Below are 10,563 nucleotides of genomic sequence, written 5' to 3'. Positions count from 1 at the left end.
ACACCACTCCACACCACACCACTCCACTCCATACCACTCCACACCACACCACTCCACTCCACTCCACTCCACACCATACCACACCACACCACACTGCACAACATTGCACCACCCATACCACCCTCAAAGAATTAACCAGATGAAGAGCGGGTGACTGTGGAGGGGAATGGCCAGAGGGGAAAGCAGTACAAGAGTTCTGAGGAGAGGAGGAATATGTCCTCATGATGGAACCAAGAGAAGTTCTCTGTGGCTGGAAAGTAGGGACGGGTGGGGTGAGGGTAGGATAAGGTCTAGAATATATAATTCTCTCCAAGGAGCTCCAACTTGATTCTAGGGGCAAGGGGAAATGATTGGAGAATTTTAAGTAGACAAGTGATATGAATAGATTTGCACTTTAAAAGAAATCCATCTGGAGTCATAGTTGAAGATATTGGTAGAGGGAAGGGGGACATAAGAGCATAGTAGCGGGTGATGGGTACAGAAAGGAGACATGTGGGTACCTAGGACGGTCAAGAGGATGCATAAGAGGTTCAGAGAGTTAAAGGGGGGATTTTATCAAAGATCTAGTTTATGGAGGGATGGATATGCATTTAGACGTGTTAGGACATGTTAGGATCCGTAAGCCCTACTGTTCCTTGTCACTCTCAATAAGCAAGGACAACCACTGGAAACTGGGACCACCCCAGGCAAGTGAGGACATATGGCCACCTGTGCATACTTCACTCTTCCCAGAAGCCACTGATTTTTCATTTGCTGCCATTTGGCCTGCACTTGGACTTTTGCTCAGCTTGCCTTGCTTTTTCGGACAACTCATTCACTCATGTGTCCTTGCCTTCGCTCAGCAGAGTGCCAGATCTAGCACACCATGCAGGAAAGCAGCTACTAGTATCCCTGTGTTGTGTAAGCTCTAGATGCAGCCCTGGCTTTAGGGAAGGAACTGGGTGGTTTTATAGCACAGTAGCATTGTTTTCTTAGGCAAGAGCAAAGTGTAGGAAGTAGGCTGAAGATGCATGGACTGCAAGGTTGGATGAACCTTTTTATATTAACTCTACCACCTTAATTTCACAAGCAAGACTACAGAAGCCCAGAGACACAAGTCAGCTTTATTAATGTCACCCAACTCATTGGAATCCATATGGGAATCTAGGACTGGTACAATCCATCCTGCTGTGTGATGTCCAGTATTGATTTCCCTGACCATTCAGAGTGTTTGCTAGGCTTCTGAGCAGTTACTCTCCCTTCATGTTTTCCACCAAGCTCAGCTCTACACCAGCTCTCCCCCACTTCCCTTTCTTCTCCCCTCACTAATTCTTCCCTTTCTTTTGTACATTTGGTTAGATACCATAGGGGACATAGGAATCAAAGGGATTCTAGGACCTCAGGGAATGGAGAAACAAGTAATAACTTGTTAATAACTAATAAAAAGACTTAGAGGGAACACTAGTAGTTTGAGGTGATGGATTCTGGTATAGGGTCTGTAGAAGACCTCTTTGAAGGCAGTCTGAAAGCTCAGCTTTAACACTTCCTAGAAACTTTTCTATGCATGGAAGTCTGAGAGGGGTTGCTAGTATAGTTTCAAATTATTTTGGACAGGGCTTTTCTTCAATGCCAGCAACAAAGCACTATTATAAATATACTATAATATAATCCAATTTAATAAATTAGTGTCTGCTACAACCAGCTGTTCCATGACCATAGTTGTTTGGATTTAAATCCCCCCCATGACAAATATTTGAATTGGATATTGTAATTCCCTTTTATAGAAAGGAAAATTAGACTCACATAGGCTAGGTAGTCATCTAAGTTCATATGGCTGGTTTTATGTCTACTTGAATTCAGGTCCTTTCACAGTACCCAGAGTCCAGAGAAGTGTGAGGTGAGAAGCGAAGTATGGTTTGATCACTGAAATGACCTGGGTTTGGATCTTCTCACTGTTGCTTTCCAACAATGTGAACTCCAATGTGTCATCTCACCTCTCTTAGCTCATTTATCCATCTCTCCATTGTGGATTATCCATTGTGATTAGAGTCCTATCCCATGTATTTAACTTCAATTAACTCGTGTTTAACTTCAGGATAGCATGACCATGACCAATCAGGATGGAGGTAATCTATAAGCAACCAGGGTGGTCATGCTGAATAGCAACCCTACTAACTTCAGGCTGGTCTGAAAGGTTTGAGATATTTGTAAATCACTGAAAACTAAAGAGGTGTATAGTTATTTTTGCTTGCTTGTTTATGTGTCATTACAAATCAACACAGATGACCAGCAGAATAGACTCTGGCCATACATACGATGGCTACACATTTATTACTTTAAGACATTTTATTTATTGGGTGTGGGTGGGAACATGTGGAAGTCACAGGACAATGAATGGGAGTCTCTTCTCTATTTCTGCCATGTGAGTTCCTGGAGTCAAACTATGGCCACCAGGCTTTGGGGCCAAGTGCCTTTGCTTATTGCTTTAACTGACACTGAGAAGTTAAGAAGAGCAAAGGTTTATGGTAGAATTCCGTCTGTTCTGGGTTTCCTTTGTTCCCCAGTGTCCTGATTGCTTAACAGGTTGCATGTATGCTAAGCTTCCAGGGTGGTTAAAACTAGAGGTGACAGATTCTAGTGGGGATTGAGAGAGGGAAGCAGGCAGCTGATCTTGGCTGACTGAGGATTTTGAAGTGAGAGATTGCAGTTTAAATCTAGAATTCAGAGGGTGTGTGGCCTTAGCATGTCTGGGTAATTAAGTATGAGGAAAGACGACATAAGTAAAATGGTAAGAAGGAGGGGGAAATTGTGGGAAAATGTGCCAACACAACATACTAACACCTATATTTCAACATCATATTTCTACACAGCAAAGAAAGGATTAACTATTTCATGACTCCCAGGATATTTGAACTGGCTTGGCTATCTGGGGTTTGAATCTGAGTTTTGCAGTGTCTATGTAGTTACTGTTCAGGGTTTCAGGGATATCAGTCCATAGTCCTTGGCAGTACATCTTGGTGGTAGAATGGTCATATCCCAATGATCTTTTTAAATGGAGCCAGAAACTTCCTAAGTAGTGCTCCCAGTTGGTTAGTAAACACTGAACATAGGAGCCTTTGGGGTTCAGATTAAAACCCTGCTGGTCTCTAAAGCCCATGATCTTGTTTCATTTCTGAACCACTTTGAACTTTGCCATTGTGGTATGTCTATCACAGGTTCCCTTTTGAGGAAGTTTTCATAAACCAAGTGTTTGTAGCCTCCCTCCTCCACATTCTTAACTTGAAGCCCAAATCCCTATTGGGTGGAATTTGGAAGTGAGACCTGTGGGATATGGATTAGACTTAATACATAAGGATACGATTAGTACCCTATGTATGTCACCCCAGCATTCTCAGATCCTCTCTCCATGATGAGAAGCCAGCCACCTATTTTCCAGGGAGCAGGCCTTCAAAAGCTACCATGTCTGTGAATGCTTTGATCTTTGATTTCTCAGCTTCCAGAACTGCAAGGATAAACTTCTGGCATTTAAGTCCCCCCAGTACAGTGCCATATATATGTATACGTATATATATTAGTTTTATGTGTATGAGTATTTTGCCTGCAGGTATATGTATGTACCATGTACATTCTGGTACCCGTAGAGGTCATAAGAAGGCATCAGATCCCTTAGAACTGGTGTTATGGAGGGTTTTCAAGCTACCATGTCAGTGCTGGAAATCAAACCTGGGTCCTCTGCAAGAGAGTGAGCATCTACTCTTAAGTACCAAGCTGTCTCTCTAGCTCTCTACAGTTAAAGATTCATTCATTTTATCCTTTATGTCTCACTGTGGGAACTTGTGGAGGCCAGAATAGAGCACTGGATCTTCTTGAGCTGGAGATGCAGGTGGTTATGAGCTGTCTAACATGGGTGCCAGGAGTCAAACTCTGCAAGAACAGTGAACTTTCAACCACTAAACCAAGTCTCCAGCCCCACTGTCCCCTGTCATGCACAGTAGCCTGAATACAATACAGTGCTGTAAGTTTTGTGTACTTACATTACACTAGACCTTCAAAACCTGATCTAGCCTAACTTCAAAAAAAACCCAAAAAACAAAAAACAAACAACAACAACAACAACAACAGAACAGCAACAACAACAGAAGACCCTTCTACTTTTAAAATTTGTTTTTGCTGGGAAATATGAATGAATCCCTCGCTAAGCTGACAGTCCATAGGGTGATCTTGATGTTGCCTCACCAAGCACCTTGGATAGTATATTGCTCACCATATGAACTTTAGCCTCCTTTGTTGAATTACTAAATGTTTGCAGAAAGGCTGTCTGTGAAAAGGATTTGGAAACCCAGGTAGCACAAGAGAGCAGCTAGCAAGACAGGGAGGATTTGAGTGAGCAGGTTCAAGGCTCTTGCTATTAAAATATTTGCCCATTAAGGTTTCTTGAATTTTTCATTCTTGCGGTGTTTGAGGGAGACCAGTCCTCTGCATAGTAATTCTATTTGTTTAATGCTCATAAAATTCTGTCAGTGGCATAGGAAATGGATCTCTGTTATATTTATGTCCTAATAATGGGGCTCTGCCTTGTTATTTTATGTGGTTTTGTTTCCAACACAGGGTCTTTGTTCAGACTGGCCTGGACTTCTCAGTGTAACCTACACTACCTCCAACTACTAGTTGATCCTCTTTCTTCAGCTTCCCAGAGAGCCCTGGGATGTGTGCATTTGCTGTCTCTCCTGCTGTATTTATGTTGTTGTTGTTATTATGAGTAACATCCAAAGACTTTTAATTACCTGAAGTGAAGCAGGCAGGAAGGGGGCTGGGGTCAGACTATGATATGCCTTACTACTTTCAATGCATTTTGTTGTTGTTTTAAGTACATGATACAGGTACTAAGCCAGACTGAATCCTTTATGTTTTCATCATGTGGAAAGTCAGCCTCATGGTTATCATTAATCAAAATACTGAAGGTCAGTAAAATATTCTACAGTCTTGGTTAGTGTGAGAGTTGGAGAAGGCTAGAATAGAAAGGGTTTTGAAGGCTCAGTAAGATGTAAATACACAGAGCTAATAGCATCCTAGTTCATTTAGGCGACTCTATGAGATAATGGAGGTTGGGGCTGGAGAGATGTCTTAGAAGCTAACAGTGTCTGCTGGCTTTGCAGTCTCTGGGTCTGCTTGATACCATGGCCATTAAAAGACTAAAGCTGACTCCTAAACAAAGGAATATCTATTCATTAATCATATCAATCTGTATGAATTCTTGAATCTTAAGGGAATGTCAGCTTTTTGAGGTTAGGGCCTCATGCTTTAGCTTTTGGTCATCCCTCCTTATTAGAAATAAGTTTCATGCCATTGGGTTTGACCAAGTAGGGATAGAAAATATTGATGGAGAGCATGGGGGATTTCATGTACAGGCTTTCTCTTGTCGTTACTTTCTAACTATTGTATCTGTACCCACCATTTTGTATCATTTGCATGGTAAAGGTTTTAAGAATAATGCAGAGATGACAAAGAATTTGAAAATGCACATCATTTTAATATAAATATGAAGTTACTCCATGTAGTGGATTTGTGCATCTTTAAGTTGTGATATCTGCAGGGTGTCCTGGAACCATTTCCCTAGATACCAAGCTATGTATCCATCTGGGTACTGCTTCTTCTCAGCCTTGCCAACTTTCCTTTTAGAGCCACTATCAGGTGTTATTTCAAATGCACAGATTGCATCTTCATTTGTGAACATAATGATTAGAATCCCCAGTGAAAGCTGAAGCTAGAATTAGAAACAAATAAAGCAGATTCAGAATGAAACTAGATCTAGATAAGAAGACAGAGACCAGCACAGTGAATCCAAGGTAAAGGTTACGCTGTGCATTGTGGGTATTGACAAGGCCATATCTGAGAAGCAGCAACTGGGGGGCTCATTAGCTTGTTATATTTTTTCATTTAACCTTCTTTGCTTACTTTGTTTTCTTTATTTTATTTTTGAGATCATAACTTAATCTCAATATATCCCTCAATATTCCTTCCCTTTCCTACCTCTAAATCCTCCCATATGCCTCTCCTCGCTCTCTTTCTCTCTTTCAAATTCATGGCCTCCTTTTCACTAATTGTTATTTCAGGGATAATACGTATGTATTATGTTATACATATATATTCCTAAATATAATTATTTCAGTCCATAGAATGCTACCTGTATGTATGTTTTTATGGCTGACTATTTAAAATGAAAACCCTCTCAGTTTGGGGACATTTGCCTTCCTATTTATGTGCAAACATATTTCCCCAAGCATGCATATGCTAATTTCAGATATGCAAAAGATTTAATAGATACTCATGGGATGGTGAGGGCTACATTCTAGAGAGCTCAAAACACAACCAGATCCTTATAATTACATCTCTGCTTTTAGGCACAATCTTCAACCATATATTATTAATAGTAGTTTGTGCATGTTTACCTTACAGCTCCTGTCCTTCAAAATTAATCATGTGTCAGATTGACCCATACCGAGCTTCTTAAACAATGAACTGAAATAAAGTTGTTCTGCTTTGGATGTACTGAAAGATTCCCATCTTAATTTTGGCTGAAATGTTTATATTTGGCTCCCCACAATTTATCTCATGACATCTATTTTATCTAATTTCTCTTTGATTTTATTTTTAAAAGGATACATGTTACAAGACTTGTTTTAAAAGAACAAATTAGACATTATAACTTTCTTCACATGTAATCAAACTAGGATCCAGTTTACAAGATGTACACAGCCTTGATTAAGTGAAAAGAGGGAAATGAAGCCTCAGAGGTATCTCTGTGCCTATCCAAACCCAATTTAAGAATTGTTGGAATGTTATATTCATCTGCATGCACTGAATACTATTTTACAGTCCAAGATGGAGACATTTTCTGAAAGGAACTTGAAGAATACTACTATTAAACAATTCAAAATGTTCATATGTCAGCTCACACCAGAAAATATTTCTTGGGTGTATGAAAGGCAGTTTATAGTGTCAGCATGTGATTTGAAAATTCAGGTTGGCTGAAAGTAGAAATTTTGGAAGGAGGGGATTTTCTTGCATTCCACTGGTGTAGATACAGTGCTTACCTTAAAATTTAAAACCACACTTTACTATTGGCCTTGGTACAGGCCAGGTAGCTCAGTGTTCCAGGAGAGCTGAAGAAGATGGCAGTTTATTGAGCATCCAGTGGTGATTTTGTACAGAATGGTAGAGAACTTCTTTGAAGAGGAAGAGCAGAGCATACATGACCGACAGAAGACAGAGAAGAGATGCTGTTACATAAAAGACAAGTAAGAAGCCTATAGATAGAGCCCAGTTACCTCTTGACTTTCTAGGTACAACACAATTATCTGATCATGCTGGTCATTTCTAGAGGATGGGAGCAATGAGAGAGTTGATCAAAGTTCACATTTCCAGCTAACCATCTGAGACATGCATAAATTCTGTATAGTTGAAAAATTCTCTCTCTCTCTCTCTCTCCCTCTCTCCCTCCCTCTCTCTCTCCCTCTCTCTCTCTCTCTCTCTCTCTCTCTCTCTCTCTCTCTCTTTCTCTCTCTCTCCCCTCTGTACAGGTATACAAACGTGTATATGTGCATATACATGAAGGTTAGAGGAAGCTTCTGCTGTCATTCCCAAGCACTGTTTACCTTGCTTTTTGAGACATAATTCTCACTGGCCTGGAGCTTGCCAAGTTGGCTTGGCTGGCTGGTAAGCCCCAGAAACTCACTGGCTGCCTCCCTAGCCCTTGTAGTACAATCACACTCCATCTTATCTGGCTTATTTTTTTCCCAGCCCCACCTCTGGTTCCTTAGTGACCTCACAAACTGATTACCACAAACCCTCTCCATCTTTCCTTCACATTTTTTCTTTTATTTCTTGTGATGCAGACCCACCTCTGTTAATTGGAGCCTCCAGATGGTCCTGTCTGCTTCCTTGTCCCAACTCCTTATCTCTTGTTCCTGTGTGCCCTCACATGTCCTTGGCTCCCACCACACACTTCTGCCCCCTCTCCTAGCCACGTAAGCTGCTTCTTAGTTATGGAAGGAAAGGGATTTTTTCCCCTTCTGAAACTTTTAAAAGGTTGTAGTTTATTAAGCATAATGCAGTTCATAATTTGGTATTAATGTTTAGATTGATATTATCAGAAGTTCAGTTGTCTTCCTGTCTTTGTTGTGTTTATTTAGAAAACCACTTCTTTGTTTACCTTCTTCAGCTGTGTGTGTGTATGTGTATGAATGAATATGAATGTGGGTATATGTACTTCAAAGCAAGAGTGTAGCCTAGCTTTGTCTGTGCTGATCTTTACCTTCTGTCTTGTTTTAGATACAGTGTTTCTTACACCAGGCTAGCTGGTCATAGGAGTTTTGATTCTGCTGGTTCCTCTGCCCATTTCCTGGATACATGCTTATATGCTAATGTGTCTGTCTTTTACTTGAATTCTAGGGATATGAATTCAGGCCAATAGGTGTATTTAGTAAACACTACATGTAATCCATGGAAGGGACCTGTACAGGGGGAATGGAGGAAACCTCTCAGTGGGGTTACATTTTGGCACACACTTATAAGAGGAAGGTACCTGTGGTCCAAAGCGGTAAACACTAAACGAAGTTCTGATGCATGCATGTGATTGGCTGTCTTCATGTTCCCCATCTCTTCTCTCTCTGTCCGTTTATAGAGAAGTTAAGAGTCTTGATGGAGTGAGGAGAGAAAGAAAGTAAAAAATCAGGTCAAATGCCTCCTGATTCAGCTTCTCTCAAATCCTGTGTTGAGTCCATGAGACAGAGGGGATTAGCACATGCATATCAGAGATGTAAGGGAAGAACTAAAATGCAAAGTCTTCCTAATATCTGAAAGTAATCATGAAGTTATGTATTCTGCACAGCATCATCAAGAGCTGTGGACTCAGTGGAACATGGTCAAAAATAGCAGCAGGAAAGAGAATAAGAAGCTGTGTATGTGACCCCCATGAATTAACTCTCTGGGACACTTTGGTTGAGGCTTCAGTGAACTCACAGGTGAATAGGGCAGATGTAATAAGGTCAAAAATAACACATATGGAAAGGAAGAGAACCAATGGACTCTATAAAGTGCTTTTGGGAATTCAAAAGTTGGATGGCTTGATTGGAAGACAAAAGCAGGCTTCACATGTTGTCCATAAATTTTCTTTAAAGTCGTCTCAGCAATCATGATATGTATTTGAAAGCAAGAAGTCTTCTATGGCTAACATCCCAGAATCATAAAAGATGTTGGTCTATCTTTGTTTCATTTATTTTATATATTTGTGGATTTTTTTTTTTTTTTACAATGCTGGACTCTATACAACTGGCCAAGGACCAACTAAAATTGCTGAGTTATGTGTTAGCTTCTCTTACATTGTTAAGTAATGGCCATTTAAAGGAATGGCTTAAACAGCCTCTTCTCTCTCTTTCATCTCAACTGGAACCTCACTAAAGCGAGAAGAAAGCAGGCATGTTCTCTTTGTGAAGACACTACAAAATAATAATGAACTCGATCCTTTTCTGATAGCTATGGATTAATGTAGAGTCCAGGAAAATAAGTCAAACTGCCATTGGAAATTGCTGTTGATAAAAGTATTAGATTTATCTAACACAGTCTGGTTAAACTATGAAAATGGAGGAGTGGGATGGAGTTTTTCAGTCTCCAGGACTTGGCTATTGGATGTGGAAGCAAGGCAAGAAGGAGTGAAGATGTCAGGTGTTCTTTCTCAGAGAACTAGGCATGCAGTGATGTTACCATAGAGTCAGGAACAGTGAAGAAGAGACTGAAGAGGAGAGAACTGCATGTTCCTTAGCTCCCTGTAAAAGCTTATTGTGGCTATGAGAGGTGCATCTTCTGAGATTATGGCCATAGTGGGAAGTTTTAGCTGGTCAATTCTCCTGTTTGTCAAGTTCAACATGACACTACCAGACAGGATATCAGTTCACAGTGAGTGTACATGCAAGTACATTCTTGTATGCTATCAAAGAATCCATTTAGTGTTTATTGTGTGCCAGGCACTATTCTGGGGCTGAGGAATACCCTGCAATGATGCAGTACATGGGGTCTGTGCCATTTTGGAGCTGATATTTGCATGGCAGAATCAGAAAAATTAATAAACAAGAGAATTATAAGTTCTATGTAGAGGTTAAGTTTTCTGTTGGAATAGTTCTTGACTGGGGAAGTTTTGGATGGGAAGCTCTGGTCATTTGTTTCTGTTTGTCTTTTAAGCCATTCCATCCCCAACATTGGCCTCCCTCTTTGAACTAGTTGGCCGAATATTGATTTTGTTTGGTTGGGTTCTTACCCTCAGGTCATGTTAGGGTTAATACAGGTAGCTAGTTGGATTCTTATCTCCATATAGTGGAAGTCGTTGAGGGACAGGTCTGCCTCTTCTGTTTTCCCCTTATTTGCATTGAGCACTACAATTAATCACACTAACTTTTACCTCACAGGTTTGTGATATGATCAAATTTCGTCTCCATCAATCATACTGATTGCTTGTGTCTGACCAGTGTTTAGTTTCAGATTGTCAGATCCTAGTCACTGGGATCAGAGAGTGGCTACATGTGGGACCAC

This window comes from Mastomys coucha, unplaced genomic scaffold, assembly GCF_008632895.1.
Source record: "Mastomys coucha isolate ucsf_1 unplaced genomic scaffold, UCSF_Mcou_1 pScaffold22, whole genome shotgun sequence".
Classification (NCBI taxonomy): domain Eukaryota; kingdom Metazoa; phylum Chordata; class Mammalia; order Rodentia; family Muridae; genus Mastomys; species Mastomys coucha.
This window is presented reverse-complemented; position numbering follows the sequence as displayed.